Raw genomic sequence first — 21,345 nt, forward strand, 5'->3', positions numbered from 1 at the left:
GTAAAGTACAATATGTATATGCAAAAAATACTATTCTAATCTTCCTAGCTGTCAGTTCCTTTTCTACTTCCCTAAGATGTTTTTCCTTTCAGACTTCTGTTGCATTTTTCTTCTTTCCCAGACTAGAGTTGAAAGTTTGTCAGATTTTTGCTCCTGTTTTTAAGCCAGAAAAAGAGACAGATAACTTATATAGTCATATTTTGCTATAAATATGCTGTCATATTCTAAATGACAAAGAAGAGCTAACATGAAAACCTCCCATTCTGCTGGGAGAAGTCTTCACATGCTTGGGATAGACAGCCCCCTAACTTACTGATAGTTTTGAGATCCCTTGGTACTTTCATCCTGCTTTAGCTCATCTGTTGAAATGATTTAGAAATTGCGACAGTTGCACATATTATAGCTTCTTGGAGCACAGGTGAGAGTAGGGTGAATCATGTGAACACCAAAGATAGAAAGCAGCCCTGAAAATGATTTGGCAGTTCTCACACCAAAGACACTAATCTTCTCTTAATATCTATACACTCCAGATACTACTTAACATTTTAAGGAAAGTTGCATTTACTTTTATACTTACTGGTGTTTCTTAACAGGAATAGGTATTGCTTTATCAAAAGCATTTTTTTTTTACCTTATGAAATAATTAGATGATTTTTGTTGATTTTGTGTTATGGTCAATTATCTTTTTAGTTTTCCTAAGACTTAAGGAGCCCTGCAGGAAATTTGGTATTCTTTGGTGAAATTGGTATGTAGTTTTCCCTCTCATAGTTTGGGTATCAAAACCACATTTGTATCGAAAAAAAGAAATTTGGTAAGATTTTTTCTTTACCATTTTTCTAACAGTCTATGTAATACTAGCATTAATTATTTTTTACATGTTTGGTAGAATTTCCTTATAAATACATTTGATCTTGGATTTCCCCTTCTTATTTATGAAGAAAATTAAATGAGGGGACTTGTTTATCTTTTGTTCAAATTCTTTTTTCTAAGAAAAGGTTACTTAAGTATTCTATTCTCTCTTTTTATCCAGGCAACTTAAATTTTTGTAAATATTCTTCTTTTTTAAAGAATATTAATTTTATTGACATATGATTGGGCAAAATAATTCCTAAGATTTCATTTTCACTAATGGTAAATTAACCTTTTTTCATTTTTTATATTTATAATTAGGGTTTTTTTAAAAGTCAAATTATTTTATTGCATTACTGATCAATTGGAACTAATTTGAATCCCCTCATTGTTGAAAGGTAGCCACTTCCATTAGAACTGATCCTCATATAGTATTGTTGTTGAAGTGTATAATAATCTCCTGGTTCTGCTCATTTTACTTAGCATCAGTTCATGTAAGTCTCTCCAAGACTCTCTGTATTCATCCTGCTGGTCATTCCTTACGGAACAATAATATTCCATAATATTCATACAGCACAATTTACCCAGCCATTCTCCAATTGATGGGCATTCATTCAATTTCCAGTTTTTAGCCACTACAAAAAGGACTGCCACAAACATTTTACACATACAGGGCCCTTTTCCTTCTTCTTTTCCTTTTTTTTTCTTTCCCTTCTTTAAGATCTCTTTGGGATATAAGCCCAGTGCTGGATCAGAGGGTATGAAAAGTTTGATAACTTTTTGAGCGTAGTTCCAAATTGCTCTCCAGAATGGTTGGATGCATTCACAATTCCATCACTAATGTATCAGTGTCCCAGTTTTCCCACATCCCCTCCCAATATTCATCATTATCTTTTCTTGTCACCATAGCCAATCTGAGAGGTATCTTAGAGTTGTCTTAATTTGCATTTCTCTCATCAATAATGATTTCATATGGCTAGAAATAGTTTCCATTTCTTCCTCTGAAAATTCTTCATATCTTTTGACCATTTATCAATTGGAGAAGGCTTGATTTCTTACAAATTAGAGTCAATTCTCTATATTTTGGAAATGAGGCCTTTATCAGAACCTTTGACTGTAAAAATGTTTTCCTAGTTTATTGCTTCCTTTCTAATCTTGTCTGCATTAGTTTTGTTTGTACAAAAACTTTTAAACTTGATATACTCAACATTTTCTATTTTGTGACCAATAATGATTTCTAGTTCTTCTTTGGTCACACATTCCTTCCTCCTCCACAGAAGAGGTAAACTATCTTATGTTCTTCTAATTTATTTATAATATTCTTTATGTCTAGATCATGAATCTATTTTGACCTTATCTTTGTGTACGATGTTAAGTGTGGGTCCATGCCTAGTTTCTGCCACTCTAAGTTCCAATTTTCCTAGCAGTTTTTGTCAAAACGTGAATTTTTATCCCAAAAGCTGGGGTCTTTGGGTTTTGTCAAATACTAGATTATTATAGTTATGGGCTATTTTGTCCTGTGAACCTAACCTATTCCACTGATCAACTAGTCTATTTCTTAGCCAATACCAGATGGTTTCAGTGACTGCTACTTTATAATATAGTTTTAAATCTGGTACAACTAGGCCACCTTCATTTGATTTTTTTTTTCATTAGTTCCCTTGAAAGTCTTGACTTTTTGTTCTTCCAGATGAATTTGGTTGTTATTTTTTCCAGGTCATTAAAATAGTTTTTTGGGAGTCTGATTGATATAGCAATAAATAAATAGATTAGTTTAGATAGTATTATCATCTTTTTTATATTCACTCGACTTTTCCAAGAACACTTAATATTTTTCCGATTGGTTAGATCTGACTTTATTTGTGTGGAAAGTGTTTTATAGTTTTGCTCATATAGTACCTGGCTTTCCCTTGGCAGATAGATTCCTAAATATTTTGTACTATCGGCAGTTATTTTAAATGGAATTTCTCTTTGTATCTCTTGCTGTTGGGTTTTGTTAGTGATATATAAGAATGCTAATGATTTATGTGGATTTATTTTATATCCTGCAACTTTGCTAAAGTTGTGGATTATTTCTAATAGCTTTTTAGTAGATCTCTGGGGTTCTCTAAGTATACTATCATATCATCTGCAAAGAGTGATAATTTGATTTTTTCATTACCTACTCTAATTCCTTTAATCACTTTTTCTTCTCTTATTGCCAAATCTAACATTTCTAATACAATATTAAATAGTAATGATGGTAATTGGTAGAATTCATATGTAAATCCATTTAGTTCTGGGGTTTTTTCCTTAGGGAGTTGATTAATAGCTTGTTCTATTTCTTTTTGTAAAATGGGACTATTTAAGCTATTTACTTCCTCTGTTAATCCGGGCAGCCTATATTTTTGAAGGTTGTCATCCATTTCACTTAGGTTATCAACTTTATTGGCATAAAGTTGGGCAAAATAACTTGTAATTTTTGCTCTAATGTCCTCTTCATTAGTGGAGAGTTCTCCCTTTTCAGTTTTAAGATTAACAGTTTGATTTTCCTCTTTCCTTTTTCTAATCAAATTTACCAAATGTCTATTTTGTTTGTTTTTTCATAAAACCAACTCTTAGTTTTATTTATTAATTCAATAGTTTTTTAACTTTCACTTTTATTGATTTCCTTTTATTTTTAGAATTTCAAGTTTAGTATTTGTTTGGGGGGTTTTAATTTGCTCTTTTTTTAGCTTTTTAAGTTGCAAGCCAAATTCATTGATCTTCTCTTTCACTATTTTATTCAAGTAAGCCTCTAGAAATATAAAATTTCCCCTTATTGCCACTTTGGCTGCATCCCACAAATTTTGGTATGCCATCTTATTGTTGTCATTCTCCTACGTGAAATTATTAATTGTGTCTATGATTTGCTGTTTTACCCATTCATTCTTTAGGATGAGATTATTTAGTTTCCAATTACTTTTTGATCTATTTTCCCCTAGCTTTTTGTTGAATGTAGTTTTTATTGCATCATGATCTGAAAAAAATGCATTTACTATTTCTGCCTTTCTGCATTTAATTTTGAGGTCTATATCCTAATATATGGTCAATTTTTGTATAGTTCCATGAACTGCTGAGAAGAAAGTGTGCTCCTTTCTGTCTCCATTCAGTTTTCTCCAAAGATCTATCATATTTAACTTTTCTAATATTCTATTTACCTCTTTAGCTTCTTTCTTGTTTATTTTCTGGTTTGATGTATCTAATTCTGAGAGTGCAAGTTGAGATTTCCCACTATTATAGTTTTGCTGTCTTATTTCTTCTTACAACTCTCTTAATTTCTCCTTTAGGAATTTAGATGCTATTCCACTTGGTGAATATATGTTTAGTATTGATATTGCTTCATTATCTATGCTACCCTTTAAGCAGGATATAGTTTCCTTCCTTACCTCTTTTAATTAGATCAGTTTTTGCTTTTGCTTGATCTGAGATAAGGATGGCTACCCCTGCTTTTTTACTTCACCTGAAGCATAATAGATTCTGCTCCAGCCTTTTACCTTTACTCTGTATGTATCATCCTGCTTTAAATGTGGTCCCTGTAAACAACATATTGTAGGATTCTGGCTTTTGATCCTGTCTGCTATCTGCCTCTGCTTTATGGGAGAGTTTATCCCATTCACATTTGTGGTTAAAACTACTAATTCTGCATTTCCTGCTATCTTATTATCCCCAGATTATGCTTTTCTTTTTTTTTCCCCCCTTACCCACCTTCCCACTATTAAAGTTATAGACACTACTTGCCTCACGCAGCTCTCCCTCTTTGGAATCCCTCCCTCCTCCTTAGAGTCCCTCCCCCTTTCTTATACCTTTCCCTAGTATTCCCTTCTATTTAGCCTACCTTTTTCCTTTTCCCTTTTCCTCTCCCACTTTTTAATGAGGTGAGAGAAATTTCTCTGTAAACCAAATATGTCTACTATTTTCTCTTTGAGCCAAATCTGATGAGAACAAGATTCACACTATGTTCATCTGCCTCCCTAAATTCCCTCAGATGTGATAGGTTTCCTTTGCCTCTTTATGAGATGTAATTTCCCTCTTTTTACCTCCACTTTTCCTTTTTTCTGATACAATCCCCTTTCCACTTTTAATTCCCTTTTTTATAACAGTAAAATCGAATTATACATGCGCTCTTTATGTATACCAATAACAGAAAAACAGTTCTCAAGAGTTCTTTTTGTCTTTTTATGCTTCTCTTGAGTCCTATATTTGGAAGTCAAAATTTTTATTTAGTTCTAGTTTTTTCATTAAAAATAAATAGAATTCACCTGTTTCATTGAATGTCCCATCTTCTTCCCTGGAAGAAAATGCTCAGCTTATCTGGGTAATTTATTCTTGGCTGTATTCCAAGTTCTTTTGTCTTTTGCAATATCAGATTCCAGGCCCTTCCATCCTTTAATGTGGAAGCAGCTAGATCCGGAATGATCCTTATTGTGATTTCTCAGTATTTGAATTGTTTTTTCCTGGCTGCTTGTAATATTTTTTTTCCTTAGTCTGATAGTTTTGAAATTTAGCCACAATATTCCTTGGAGTTTTATTTTGGGGTTTTGTCTGGAGACTGTCTGCTATTAGTCTCCTCAGGGTTGGAAATCTCTTCTCTTTCAGTATAGAAGCTATTTATAGAGCTTGCTTTGCTTTTTTTTTTTTTTTTTTTTTAATCTTTGGGGTCTTTCCTTGGGATCTGTCTTTAGGTCAAGGAGGTTTTCAGCTTCCTGTACAGAACAGGAACAGACTCGCACTGGCTGTTCTGTGAAAAGGCTACAAAGAGTGGCCTTGCTGTGGAAGAATGGCTGCCCTGGGATGAATGGCGATGCCACGGAAGAGTGAGTGCCCTAGTAAGAGCTGTTGCCCTGCAGAATGCGGCTGTGCTGTGATCATGTGACTACGCTGTGATCATGCTGCTGTGCTGTGATCGTGTTGAGTCACTCCTGGTGCTGGATGGGTGTGGCCAGATCCTGTGAAACTCTGGCATTTGGGGGTACACACTATCTTTTGCGTTTATGTAACTTCTCTGCTGATCTACTGCTTTGCAATTGAAGCAGAGCAGTCAATCTGTGGTAAAGTCCTCCCGGAAAATTCTCCATCCGAGAAGACTGCATCTTGCCCCCGTCCACTCAGCATGGGCTAGCCTCCCCGTTCCACCTTCCTGCCCACCGGATCAAGACAGACCTTTTCTGGCAATCTTCTAGATTATCTTCGGCTGGTAATTTGTTGTATTCCCAATATTCATGAATTCTACCAGTAAAGCACTATTTTAGAGGCTGAATTTGGTAATCAGTAGTGAGGGTATTAGGATAAAATGAAGCATGTGTCCTCTCCACCATTTTGGCTCCACCCTTGACAGTAGAATTTTTATCAATTTTTTAAGGTATACAACTCAGAAATTATACTTTTATTCTTCTTAAAATGTATTAATAAAATTTAATTACTGGCTCAGATTCAGTTTGAAAATTTAAATCCTTATTTGCAATTTCTTTATGTCCTACAAATAAAAAGTTGTAATAAAATATTGCATTTTATCCCCTGGAGTGAAAAAGATGTAAATGAAGAATTTTAAAATTTTTGGCAAACTGAAATTTAATAAATTTGCTGAAGGTTCCAGCTAGATAATTAAAATATCTCTCTCTTCTTGGTTTTTGCTCTTTCTAGTCATTCCATTTATCATCTTTAACAGCACAACAGTATTCCATAACATTTAACTTCTTCAGCCGTTCCCTTTTTGATAGATTCCTCGTCAATTTTCAATTCTTTGCTAAATTTGTGTGCATGTGGGCCCCTTTCCCATTTTTGTTGCTTTTAGGGTGTAGACATGATAGGAGCTTTGCTATATCAAAGGTAGATACACAGTTTAATAGGTTTTTGGGTGTAGTTCATAAATGGAGAAAACTGTTTTAAAATATGAGTTCAAAATACAAAAATTGATTAGTCCCTATTAGCAGTTTTGATGAACTTCAATATATTCTTTAATTGTCAGTGGTCCCCATTTTCTTTAATAATTTTGGTTCCATTTGATTTTTTAAAATTATTTTTACTTTATGTTCATGTTCATTTCCTTTCCCATTTATTTTTTCTACCCTGAAGAACCATCTTCTCCATTAAGAGGACAAAAAAAAACCCTCTTAGATTGAGATCTAGTATATCTATGCACAACCCTACTTCCTATTCCCATCATTATTGTGTCAGTTTTTATTGGCACACAATTAGGTAAAAGTACATAATTTTCTATATTTTTTGTGATTTTTATCTTTTTGATATTCATAATTTCATTTTCTTTTTTTAAAATGAAATTAGCTAGTGGTTTGTCTTTTTCTTTCCTTGTCAATAGTATTTTAACTTAAACATGTACAAACATTTCTTGAAAACATATTTCCTTATTAGTTATATTGGGAAATATAAATCAGAAGAAATGGGAGATACCACAAGAAAGAAAAAATAAACAAAAAACATAAGGTGAAAATAGTATGCTTTGATCTGCATTCAGTTTCCACAGTTCTCTGGATGCATATGGCATTTTCCATCCCATGTTTATTGGAATTGTCTTGGATAAGTATATTGCTGAGTAGAGCTAAGTCTATCATAGTTCATCATTATATAATCTTCCTTTTACCTGTGTACAATATTTTTCTGGTTCTGCCCACTCCACTCAGCATAGTTCATATATGGTTTTCTATGCTTTTCTAAAATCAACCCGGTCATCGTTTCTTATAGGAAAATAATATTTCATTACATTCATATACCATAACTTATTCAGTTATTCCTCAACTGATGGGCATCCACTCAATTTTTAATATCTTGCCACTACAAAAAGAGCTGGTACAAACATTTTTGCACATATTAGATCCTTTGCCCTCTTTTTGGTCTCTTTGGGATAGAGACCCAGCAGTGACTGCTGAATTAAAGGTTGATAGCCCTTTGGGTATAGTTCAAATTGCTTTGCAGAATGACTGAATCCATTCACAAGTCCTTAACGATTTGTCTTTTGTTTAAAAACAAAAGTTCCTGGTTGTATTTTATTAATTTTTTTTCTTTAAGTTTTGTTATTCTCTTCTTTCATTTTTTAGATTTTTATTTTGATGTGTAATTAAAAATTTAAACTTGTTCATCTCTCCCCCCCTTCCCCCCACTCCCCTCGCTTCACCCCGCAGGAAATTTAATGCCCAATCTGTTGATATGCTGACCTTCATTCTCTCTCTTGCTTTGATGAAATGGCTTAGAGATAAAATTTTACACCAAAGTTCCTCTTTGACCACTTTGGTATGTTGTCTCATTGTTGTCCTTTGGTATGTTGTCATTATTATTATTTTTTTAATTTGTTGGGTTGTTTTTTGTTGTTGTTATTATTAAAGCTTTTTATTTACAAAACATATGCATGGTTAATTTTTCAATATTGACCCTTGCAAAACCTTTTGTTTCAAATTTTCCCCTCCTTCCTCCCACCTTCTCCCCAGCTTCTCCTCTAGGTGACATGTAATCCAATACATGTTAAATATGTTAAAATATATATTTAATCCAATATATGTATACATATTTATACAGTTATCTTGCTGCCCAAGAAAAATCAGATCAGTAAGGAAGAAAAAAAATTGCAAAAGAAAACAAAATGCAAGCAAACAACAATAGAGAGAATGAGAATGCTATGTTATGGTCCACACTCAATTCCCATGGTCCTCTTTCTGAGTGTAGATGGCTCTCTTCATCACTGCACAAGTGGAACTGGTTTGAATCATCTCATTGTTGAAGAGAGTCACGTCTGTAAGAACTGATTGTTGTATAGTCTTGTTGTTGCCATGTACAATGGTCTCCTGGTTCTGCTCATTTCACTTAGGATCAGTTCATGTAAGTCTCTCCAGGCCTTTCTGAAATCATCCTGCTGGTCGTTTCTACAGAACAATAATATTCCATAACATTCATACACCACAATTTATTCAGTCATTCTCCAATTGATGGGCATTCACTCAGTTTACAGTTTCTTGCCACTACAAAAAGGGCTGCCACAAACATTTTGCACATGCTCCTTTAAGATCTCTTTGGTATATAACCCTAGTACGAACACTGCTGGGTCAAAGGCACAGTTTGATAACTTTTTGAGCATAATTCCAAACTGCTCTCCAGAATGGTTGGATCTGTTCACAGTTCCACCAACAATTTGTACATTTATTTTTAACTGAGGTAATTGGGGTTAAATGACTTGCCCAAGGTCACATAGCCAGGCAGTGTTAAGTGTCTGAGGCCAGATTTGAATTAAGGGCCTCCTGAATTAAAGACTGGTGCTCTATCCATTACACAACTAGTTGTCCCTTTACATTTATCTATCTATCTATCTAGTTTTGTTTTGTTTTTTTGCCTTTATACTTATTTTAAAACTTTCTGAGTTCCAGATTCTCTCCTTCCTTCTCATCCCTTTACCCCCATTGAGAAGGCACATGTGAAGTTATGCAAAACATTTCCATAAAAGTCATGTTTTAAAAGAAAACATGAAAACCTCCCCCCAAAACCCTCAAGAAAAAAATGTAGAAAAATATGCTTTAGTGTTTAATTCTGACACAATCAGTTCTTTCTGTGGATGTGATAGTATTTCTCATCATAAGTCCTTCAGAGACCTCTTGGATCATTGTATCACTGAGAATAGCAAAGTCATTCATAGGTGATCACACAACATTGTTATTTGTACACTATATATTTCACTTTGCTTGAGCTCAGAGAGGACTTTCCAGGTTTTTTTTGTGTACCTCCTGTTCATCATTTCTTATTATCTTTTTATCATTTGTTTTCTTTTATCTTTTATTATTATTATATTAATATTAATATTATTATTATTATTTTATTATCATTGTCACATACCAAAATTTATTTAGCCATTCCCCAATTGATGGACATCAATTTCCAGTCCTTTTCTCTGTGAAAAGAACTGCTATAAATGTTTTTGTACATGTAGGTCCTTTTTCTTTTTTTTTTCTATTTAATCTCTTTTGGGATGCATGCCTAATAATGGTATTGTTAGATCAAAGGATATGCGTTGGTTTTGTAGCCATTTTAACATAGTTCATATCTTTGATCATTTATCAATTGTGGGATGGCTAAAAATATAAATTTTATAGCTCCCTATACATTTGAGAAATAAGGCTTTCCATCAGAGACACTTGCTTCGAAACTCTTTTAATAATTATTATTGCTTACTATTTTTCTCCTCCTCCCCTGTGTTAATTGTATTCTTTCTCTCCTTTTACCTTATCCTTCCTCAGAAGTGTTTAATTTTTGACTACTCCCTACCCCAATATGCCTTCTTTTCTATCGCCCTCCCCACTTCTCATATTCCCTTTCCCTCTGACTTTCTTGTAGGGCAAGATAGATTTCTGTATTCATAGTGAGTGTGTATATTATTTCCTCTTTGAGCCAATTCTAATCTGAGCAAGGTTCACTCACTTCCCCTCTTCTTCTTTTCTTCCCTTTCACTGTAAAAGCTTTTTTTTTTTTTTTTTTTTGTCTTCTTTATGGAAGATAATTTATACCATTCTCTTTCCCATTCTTCTAGTACATCTCTCTCACCCCTTAATTTTATTTTTTTAGATATTATCCCTTCACTCACACCTGTGTCTTCTTTCTAGATATACTGCTTCTAATGCCATAATAATGAGAAAGTTATTATGAATTGTAAGTATCATCACTTCTTGTAGGGATGTAAATAGATAGTTATTAATTAAGTTCCTTATGATTTTCTCTTCCTGATTACTTTCTTATGCTTCTCCTGAGTCCTGTATTTTAAAATCAAATTTATTTAGCTCTTGTTTTTTTCAATGCAAATGCTTAAAAGTCCTCTATTTCATTAAATATCCATCTTTTCTCCTGAAGAATTATATCATTTTTGTTGAATAGTTGATTCTTGGTTGTAATTCTACCTCCATTGCTCTTCTGAATATTATATTCCAAGCTGTCCAATCCTTTAATGTAGAAGCTGCTAAATCTTGTCTTACCTCATTGTTGCTCCACTATACTTGGCATTGTTTCCTTCTGGACACTTGCAATATTTTCTCCTTGACTTGGGAGTTCTGGAATTTGGCTATAAATTCCTGGGAGTTTTCATATTAGGATTTATTTCAGGAGGTAATTGGTGCATTCTTTCAATGATTATTTTCCCCTCCAGTTCTAGAATATCAGGATAGTTTATATAATAATTTCTTGAAAGAGGATGAGTAGGCTCTTTTTTGGCTTTCAGGTAGACCAATATTTTAAAAATTATCTCTCCTGGGATCTATTTTCCAGGTCAGTTGTTTTTTCATTGAGCCCATTGATCTCTATTTTTTCATTCTTTTGATTTTATCTTATTGTTTCTTGATTTCTCATAAAGTCATTAGCTTCCATTTGCTCAAATTGATTTTTAAGGAATTATTTTCTTTGATCTTTTGGTACTTCCTTTCACATTTGGCCAGTTTTGGTTTTTAAAGCATTCTCCTCATTATCTTTTTGTAATTCTTTTTGCACTCTCATTTCTTCTCCCAATTTTTCATCTGTCTCACTTGATTTTCAAAATCCTTTTTTGAGCTCTTCCATGGTCTGAGACCCATTTTTCTTATTATTTATTTATTTTTTTTTTGGTGGCTTTAGATATAGGAGCTTTGACTTTGTTATCTTCTTTTGCGTGTATATTTTGAACTTTTCTTGTCACTATACTAAATTTCTGTGGTCAGAATCTTTTTCTGTTGTTTGCTATTTTCCCACCCTATTACTTGGCTTTTAACTCTTTGTTAAAGTGGGGCTTTATTTCCAGGGTGGAGAGTACAATGTTCCAAACATCAAGGGTTTTGTGCAGCTGTTTTCAGAGATCCTTTTAGAATTCTGTACTGTGAATTAGCACTACTACCCAGATCTGAGGATGGAAAAAGCAACAGTCCTACATCAATGCAAAAGGGTCTCAATCTCCAGCCATTTTGCTGCCCTTGACACTTGCAGGCTGAAGTCTCTGGAAGTCTCTGTTGCTTCATTCCTGCTGCTGCTTCCACTGACATTGCCAAAAAACTGTGGCTCCCAAAGCTTGTTCCTGGCTTCTAGGGACTCCCCTCATATGCTAGTGCAACAAACCTTTCCTGCTGACCTTCCAGGTTTTCCTTGGCATCTCTGCACTGAAAGATCTGGAAATCTTCCGTATTGCTGGTTCAAAGGCCCCACGTCTGCTCCTGGTTTGTTGGGGCCCCACTGCTCCAGCCCTACTTTGGTGCTGCACATCTTTCCTGCCAAACTGCCAAGCTGTCTTTAGCTGGAAATTGTTCCACTCTGTCTTCTTGTGGATTTTGATGCTCTAAAATTTATTTAGAGTCATTATGTAAAGGTATTTGGAAGGATTTGGGGGAGAGCTCAGGCGAGCCTCTGCCTTCATTCCATCATGTTGACTTTGTCACCTCTGTAATCTAGATTTAAAGAATCATAGAATAATATGTTTGTGAACTTTGCTATAGAATTAGAAGAAATATTTAGTGATTCCAGTTTTTAAAAATCACCTGCTACTAATTTACTTAAGCATTTTGTTTATTTGATTTTAATCTAATAGTATGATTTGGAGTATTGAGATTTTAAGGCTTCTCGCTTCTCTCCCTTCTCCCTTCTATTTAGTCCCTTCCTTCCATACTCCAAAAATAGTTGTTTATCTTCTATGTTTTCTATTGTAGTAAGGCCTCCCATTAATATGGATTTGGTTTAAGGAATTTTAGTTCTCTGTTACTCATAAAGGAGCTAAACTGCAGGATCTTAACAAGAATAATTGTTGACTTCAGGTTTTGGCTTAATTTAACTATTAGATTTTAATGTTTCATCTAGTATTGTTTTATTGTCAGTTTAAATGTTTAGGTACAATTGGATTTGAGAGGTCTATGGAGAAAAGAAACATGGAGAGATAAATCAGAGAACTATAGACTTAAAGAGAATGCTAGAGATCTAGTTGTACTACATTGTTCAGGTCACAAACCTGAGAAGAAATGACTTCCTTTTAAGATCATACAGTTAAAGGCAAGCATTGGGGTTAAAGCTAAGGTCTCCTGACTCTTAATATAGGTAATCTGGTTAAAATAAACTATAAAATACATTTTAAATTTATGTCATTTTAATTACATTGACAAGAAATTACCATATTATTATTAGAACTGTATACTCATTAGTTTTAGAATACAGAAGATAGTTATGCAGGACATGGTGTCTTCCTCCTTCTGATTAATTTCAGTTTATCCTGTATATATCTTGCTCATACATGGTTATTTTTCACATTAGACTGAGCTTTTTTAAGTACAGGAACTATTTTTGTGCTTTTCTTTGCACTCAGTGACTGGTAATAAGTTTATAATATATTCATGGTTGATAATATTAATCAAAAAAAAGTAAATCATATAAGACACTAAAGTATTTGTTGCTAAAATATGTTATACACATTCTAAAGGCTTTTTAATTTTAAAAGACAACTTCATTGGGGAGGATAGGCTTGAACTGGGTTTTGTGGGAATAGAAGAATTTACACAGATCCAGGGAGGAGAGGAATACATTCTAGGCAAGGATGGGGGGATCTGGCAATTAAGAGATCAAAAAATTCTAGATCCAAGGCTGAAAGGGATATCAGACGTCATCTATTTCAAGCTACTTCTTTTACAAATGATGATATATGGAGACTTAGATCAAGTGACTTGCTTAACATCACACAGGATATAATTGTCAAAGATGAGATTTGAATCTAGATCTATTGATTCTGGGGGATGGTGGTGTCATTAATGCATTTATGATGGTCTTAATTTATTAGAGGCGTTGTATAGAGGCAGCCAAGAGGGCCTGGAATCAGGACGATTTGAGTTCTTATTCTACCTTAAATAATTATTAGCTGCGTGACTCTGGGTCACTTGACCCCTGTCTGCCTTAGTTTCTTCAGTTATCAAATGGGAATTAATAGTGGCACTTATCTCATAGGGTTGTTGTGAGGAACATGAGAGTTTTGTAAAAAGCACTTATTACTACCCTGGCATATGGTAACTACTATATAAATGCTTACTACCTTCCTCCCCATTATAATCATCACAGCTTACCAAATGTAGATTTTTTTTTAAAATAACTTTTTATTGATAGAACACGTGCCAGGGTAATTTTTTACAGCATTATCCCTTGCATTCACTTCTGTTCCGATTTTTCCCCTCCCTCCCTCCACCCCTTCCCCCAGATGGCAAGAGTCCTTTACATGTTGAATGGGTTACAGTATATCCTAGATACAATATATGTGTGCAGAACCGAACAGTTTTCTTGTTGCACAGGGAGAATTGAATTCAGAAGGTATAAATAACCCGGGAAGAAAAACAAAAATGCAAGCAATTTATATTCATTTCCCAGTGTTCTTTCTCTGGGTGTAGCTGCTTCTGTCTATCTTTGATCAATTAAAGCTCTCTTTATCGAACAGATCCACTTCCATCAGAATACGTCCTCAAACAGTATTGTTGTTGAGGTATATAATGATCTCCTGGTTCTGCTCATTTCACTTAGCATCAGTTCATGTAAGTCTCTCCAGTCCTCTCTGTATTCATCCTGCTGGTCATTCCTTACAGAGCAATAATATTCCATAATATTCATATACCACAATTTACTCAACCATTCTCCAATTGATGGACATCCTTTCATTTTCCAGCTTCTAGCCACTACAAACAGGGCTGCCACAAACATTTTGGCACATACAGGTCCCTTTCCTTTCTTTAGTATCTCTTTGGGGTATAAGCCCAGTAGAAACACTGCTGGATCAAAGGGTATGCAGAGTTTGATAACTTTTTGAGCATAGTTCCAAATTGCTCTCCAGAATGGCTGGATGTGTTCACAATTCCACCAACAATGTATCAGTGTCCCTGTTTTCCCACATCCCCTTCAACATTCCCCATTATCTTTCCCTGTCATTCTAGCCAATCTGACAAGTGTGTAGTGGTATCTCAGAGTTGTCTTAATTTGCATTTCTCTGATTAATAATGATTTGGAGCATATTTTCATATGTCTATAAATATTTTCAATTTCTTCGTCTGAGAATTGTCTGTTCATATCCTTTGACCATTTATCAATTGGAGAATGGTTTGATTTCTTATAGATTAGAGTCAATTCTCTATATATTTTGGAAATGAGGCCTTTATCAGAACTTTTGATTGTAAAAATGTTTTCCCAGTTGATTGTTTCCCTTCTAATCTTGTCTGCATTTGTTTTGTTTGTACAAAAACTTTTCAATTTGATATAATCAAAATTTTCTATGTTGTGGTCAATAGTGATCTCTAGTTCTTCTTTGGTCATAAATTCCTCCCTCTTCCACAGGTCTGTGAGGTAAACTATCCTATGCTCTTCCAATTTATTTATAATCTCATTCTTTATGCCTAGGTCATGAACCCATTTTGACCTAATCTTGGTGTACGGTGTTAAGTGTGGGTCAATGCCTAGTTTTTGCCATAATGATTTCCAATTTTCCAGCAATTTTTGTCAAATAATGCATTCTTATCCCAGAAACTGGTGTCTTTGGGTTTGTCAACACTATATTATTAAAGTTATTGGCTGTTTTGTCCTTTGAACCTAACCTATTCCATTGATCAACTAGTCTTATTTCTTAGCCAATACCAGATGGTTTTAGTAACTGCTGCTTTATAATATAATTTTAGATCTGGTACAGCAAGGCCACCTTCATTTGATTTTTTTTTTCATTAATTCCCTTGAAATTCTTGACCTTTTGTTTTTCCATATGAACTTTGTTGTCATTTTTTCTAATTCATCAAAGTAGTTTTTGGGGAGTCTGATTGGTATAGCGCTAAATAAATAGATTAATTTAGGTAGTATTGTCATCTTTATTATATTTGCTCGCCCAATCCAAGAGCATTTAATATTTTTCCAGTTGGTTAGATCAGACTTAATTTGTGTGGAAAGTGTTTTGTAGTTTTGCTCATAAAGTTTCTGATTTTCCCTTGGCAGATAGATTCCTAAATATTTTATACAATCAGTAGTTACTTTAAATGGAATTTCTTTTGTAACTCTAACTGTTGGGTTTTGTTGGTGATATATAAGAATGCTGATGACTTATGTGGGTTTATTTTATATCCTGCAACTTTGCTGAAGGTGTAGATTGTTTCTAATAGCTTTTTGGTAGAATCTCTGGGGTTCTCTAAGTATACCATCTTATCATCAGCAAAGAGTGGTAATTTGGTTTCCTCATTGCCTATTCTTATTCCTTTAATCTCTTTCTCAACTCTTATTGCCAAAGCTAGCATTTCTAATACAATATTAAATAGTAACGGTGATAGTGGGCAACCTTGTCTTACTCCTGATCTTAATGGGAATGGTTGCGTTTGTCCCCATTACGTATAATGCTTACTGCTGGTTTTAAATAGATGCTACTGATTATTTTAAGAAAAAGTCCATTTATTCCTATACTCTCAAGAGTTTTTAATAGGAATGGATGTTGGATTTTATCAAATGCTTTTTCTGCATCTATTGAGATGATCATATGGTTTTTGTTAATTTGATTATTAATATGGCCAATTATATTGATAGTTTTCTTAATATTGAACCAGCCCTGCATTCCTGGTATAAATCCTACTTGATCATGTTGTATTATCCTGGGGATGATTTTCTGTAGTCTTTTTGCTAATATCTTATTTAAGATTTTAGCATCAATATTCATTAGGGAGATTGGTCTATAATTTTCTTTCTCTGTTTTCAACTTACCTGGTTTAGGTATCAGTACCATGTCTGTGTCATAAAAGGAGTTTGGTAGCACTCTTTCATTCCCTATTTTTTCAAATAGTTTATAAAGCATTGGGGCTAATTGTTCTTCGAATGTTTGGTAGAATTCACATGTAAATCCATCTGATCCTGGGGATTTTTTTTTAGGGAGTTGATTAATAGCTTATTCTATTTCTTTTTCTGAAATGGGACTATTTAAGCAATTTACTTCCTCTTCTGATAATCTGGGAAGCCTATAATTTTGGAGGTAGTCATCCATTTCGCTTAGGTTATCAAATTTATTGGCATAAAGTTGGGCAAAATAACCCCTTATTATTTCTTTAATTTCCTCTTCATCAGTGGTAAGTTCTCCTTTTTCATTTTTAAGACTGCCAATTTGATTTCCCTCTCTCCTTTTTCTAATCAGATTTACCAAAGGTTTGTCAATTTTATTGTTTTTTTCATAAAACCAACTCTTAGTTTTATTTATTAGTTCAATAGTTTTTTTACTTTCTATATTATTAATTTCTCCTTTTAATTTTAGAATTTCAAGTTTAATAATTGATTGGGGGTTTTTAATGTAGATTTTTCTAAATCTTCCCTTAAAATAGAAACTTGTTTTAAAAATAAAATTAATGATAAATTGAAGTTTTATTCTCTATAGCTAACTTTAAAAAAAGCTATTTTTCTCATTTTCATAGTAAATGTGTGAAAACAACAAAAAATGATTGTTGTTTCAGTATTTTTTTTTTTGACTTGATCATAGCATTTCAGGAAGGATTACTTTTGATTAACTTAAACACAAGAATGGATGAATATGATATCATTTTGTGTTCTACTGACTTTAAGTATATGTGATCCTTACTCACGATTATGGTCTCTGTTAATTATATGACTGCATTCCACTGTTATTCTTGGATTTTCCACCTATTTTACATCTTCAGTGTCTGCTTAGCCTAGTTCCTCACATATAGTTTGAACGGTTGCCACCATTGTCCCTGATCTGAAATGGCATTTATGATTGTTGATTGTCATGAGAATGGAATCTGAGGCATGAAGTAGGTGAGATTATAGGGCCAGGATAGTAATTGGTATATATCTGAATTAAGAGGAGACTTGGGGAGAATAAGAATATTTGAGTATCTGGGATAGTTACCTGGAATGAGTTGTAGAGCATTGTCAGTTATCTGAGTATTAGATTAACTGCCTTATCTGTATGCTGTTTTATCTAGGTTTCTTGCACAATCCACTTTGTCACCATTTACTTTTAACTAAATAAGTTGAATTTTGACAAATCTATTCAGTGTGCATATACATGGCTTCATCAATAGAGTTCTGGTTCACTGAGTTGGGTCCATAAGTGGTATACTTCTTACAGCAGGATTTTGTTGAGTAATTGATTAAAATAATTCTAATAGATTGTTAGAGAAGTTAAGAGTGGGGAAGTAGTGAAAGAAAATAGAAATGGAAAGCTAGCCTGCACCAAGCAACAACAGTTCGTATTTCTAATTGGATCCACCCACTCATTTGGCTCTGAGATTCTAAAACAAACATGTCTGTGCCTTTCACTGAGCATTATGCTGCTGTGTGTTTTTATTGTACATTCTGGCAACCTACATTGGTTTCTTTTCCTTATTGTTGCTGTTTTATGGAATTCTTACAGACTTTTGTTGTTTTTTCCATTTGGCCTACTTAGATTTTGTCTATTTGAATGCAGAGGCTAGTACGTGTTCTACCTGGTCTTTTTTCTTAATGCCTATAGCCAGGCTTCTTACCTGCAGCATAGTGAGTGCTTTAAAAAATGCTTATTGATGATTTGAGTGTTCCTATTCAGCTTTTGCTCACTCACTTTCTAGTCTCTCTCTCTCTAGTCATAATTCTATATTCAAATGAAAAAATAATGCTGAGCTCTTAATACCCTGCCTCATCGAATTTTTTTGTATTGTTTTTAAGTTTTAGAGGAAAATTATAATGTTTAGAATTGGAAGGGGATCTTAATGACCTAGAAACCATCATTATAAGAGACAGCTAGAAGGCTTAGTAGACAGAACCCTTCTGGGCTTGGAGTCAGGAAGATCTGAGTTCTAATGTGACCTCAAACACTAATTGAACAAGTCATTTAATTACTTTGTCTTAATCTACTGGAGAAGGAAATGGTAAACCACTACAGTATTTTTCCAAGAAAACTCCATATGGGATCACAAAGAGTAGGATATGACTAAACAACAAAAAACCATCATCAAAGCATGCCACTTAAAAAGCACAGGTCCTGAGTTCCGATCCTACTTCAGGCACTTATTAGCTGTGTGACGCTGGGCAAATCATTTATTCTTTCTGTGGCTCAGTTATCTCATCTCTATAATGGAGTTAATAATGGCATCTATCTTCCAGGATTGTTGTGGAGCTCAAATATATTAACATGTGAAATGCTTTATAAATGTCAAAATATTATACAAATGCTATTACCAATAGTAATGCTACTGCTGTTATTAAGAAAACATAAAAGTCTACAAAGCATTTGTTACATGTTTCTACATTTGATTTTTCTTCACAAGTTTAGATTTTTCCTCTCTTCAGCAAATTTATCATAAATGTCATTTATGGCTAATTAGGAAAATACATGGTAGATATGGCCATGATAATTGTTCTAGTCTTAAAGCACTTTGAAGAAAAATAATCCACCCCTTTCCTTATGCTATAAAACATTTATAAAAATCTTATGGATCTTTTTTTCCACTATTGAAATTGCTGAAGAATATTTGATTCCTGTCTTGTCCAATAATGGTGAAATATTTATTCAAACGACTGAAATTAGGGAATTCCTAATTGGGAGAGGGGCATTGATAGTAACTTAAGTTACTGGGTTTGCTTTTTTGAGTAGTATGGCATAATTTTAAATTTGCCTCCAACTAATTTGTTTTATTTTATACTTGCTGAGTTTCTTTTTATTTACAGATCTTTAAAAACTTGATAAATACTAAATAGGCATTGTTAGGCTTATTTTTGTCAAGTAATTTTCTGATATAGCTGAAGAAGAAAGAAATTATTTCAAGTTATAAATGCCTTCTGCTTTTCCATCTAGCATCCTACCTTTTAAACTTTTTCCTTTTTTCATCTCAAAACTCTTTGACATTTTTCCCCAACCCACCTCTCTCCAAACTCTGATAACAAGCACTTTTTTTCCCTTGTGAAGACAATTCTACAAGTCTCCATTTCCTTTTTTTCTTTAGCATTTTATCTTTTTCATTGTCTTCTTTTTTTAAACTTTAATCTCTTATTACTAGTTCTTTCCTTGCTACTTTAAAAACCATACCCAGCTCTACCATCTTTGAAAAACTTTCACTTTCACTAGCCAGGCATGGCTACATGCCTATAATTCCTACTACTAGGAAGACTAATAAGCTGGTCGAGCACTTGAAGTTAAAATTCTATTTTAGACTGGGTTTGACTGATTGGGTGTATAAGCCCTCTAGGACAGCTTATAATAAATTGCCTATTATAAATGGGTGGACTGATCCAGATCAGAAAAAAGAGCAATTAAAACTTCTTATGCTGATTAATAGTTGGATTGGGTCAATGAGTTGCACTTCCAAGCTTGATGAAATAGTCTCAACACAAATCTCAAAACACTCTCAAAACAAATAAAAACTCTCTTCACACTATTATCCTATACCTCTGTTACCTTTTTTAGTTAGACTCCTAGTAGGAGCAGAATATTACATTCTTGATCTCTGTCCACTCTCACTGTCTTCAAATGGCAGAAATTTACCGAGACTGAGATGAACTATGGCAGGAGTTGGTGAGATTCATTGAGATAACTGAGAAACAGACAAAAGGGGTATGAATGTGGTGATATAGTATTCCATTAAGCCAGAGAGATGGTGCCCAGCATCTAGCTGAAGCCAGTTTGGTCCTCCCAAAATCACTTGGGGCAGAGTTCAAAGTTAGTGAATTGATTCACCACTTGTGAGAGGAGGCTTAAGTGACTTTATGATCCAGTCCCCTGGGAAATCATCCTGGAGGAGAGAATTGGAAAATGAACAATAGAGGAAAATGAAGGAGAAAAAAAAAAAAAACTGAACTGACCAAAAATCTGAGGAGGAAAATGAAAGATTTTAAACATAAGCAATTAAACCAACAGGGAAGATATTAATAGCAGCAGGCAATATTGCCTCCAGATCAAGAATTGAGGAATTTATGAATAAATATTGCAAGGTAAAGGGGAATGAATCAACATCTGATGAGGCAGAAAACCCTTTCTATTCCCTAGAGAACATGAGACCGCAGCAAGATTAAAACAAAAATGCTTGTTCTTGCCACTATTATTTGATATAATTCTAAAAATGTGAACAGTACCAATTAAGATAATTGAAAATATTGAAGGTATAAAGATAAAGAGATGATATTGTTATTCCTGTTTACAGATGACCGTGTGGGGGAAAGGGGGAATAAACATTTATATAGCACCTACTATGTTTTAGGAAGATCATAAAATAAAAAAATAGAAAGAGACATTATATACTTTTCACAGCTTTGAAATACATCCTTAACAAAATAAGATATTGTGGCAATTGCACAGATAGAACATGAAGGGAAGTATTTGATTATGAAATAATTTAGTGTCAAATATGTCTGATAAGGATTTGGTCCAGATATATAAACAGTTCACAAATATATCTATTTGTCTACACATATGTGTATATATATATATATATATATGTATATATAAGTATAGATTTAGATATGTAAAATCAGAAGCCATTGACTGATAAGTAAGTGGCC

The 21,345-nt window shown here is 33.7% G+C and overlaps 1 protein-coding gene and 1 long non-coding RNA gene across 3 annotated transcripts in view; both read left to right on the forward strand.

The window, feature by feature from the left end:
• Window positions 1-21,345, forward strand: part of TULP4 (TUB like protein 4) — a 247,562-nt gene that overhangs the window by 71,205 nt on the left and 155,012 nt on the right. The gene's annotated exons all lie outside the window — the stretch shown is intronic.
• LOC127562371 (uncharacterized) overlaps window positions 13,216-21,345 on the forward strand; it is a 33,945-nt gene continuing 25,815 nt past the window's right edge. Inside the window, exon 1 of the long non-coding RNA XR_007953666.1 lies at window positions 13,216-14,555. This is a non-coding gene — a long non-coding RNA (uncharacterized LOC127562371). The remainder of the gene's footprint in view (window positions 14,556-21,345) is intronic.

This window comes from Antechinus flavipes, chromosome 4, assembly GCF_016432865.1.
Source record: "Antechinus flavipes isolate AdamAnt ecotype Samford, QLD, Australia chromosome 4, AdamAnt_v2, whole genome shotgun sequence".
NCBI classification, from domain to species: Eukaryota; Metazoa; Chordata; class Mammalia; order Dasyuromorphia; family Dasyuridae; genus Antechinus; species Antechinus flavipes.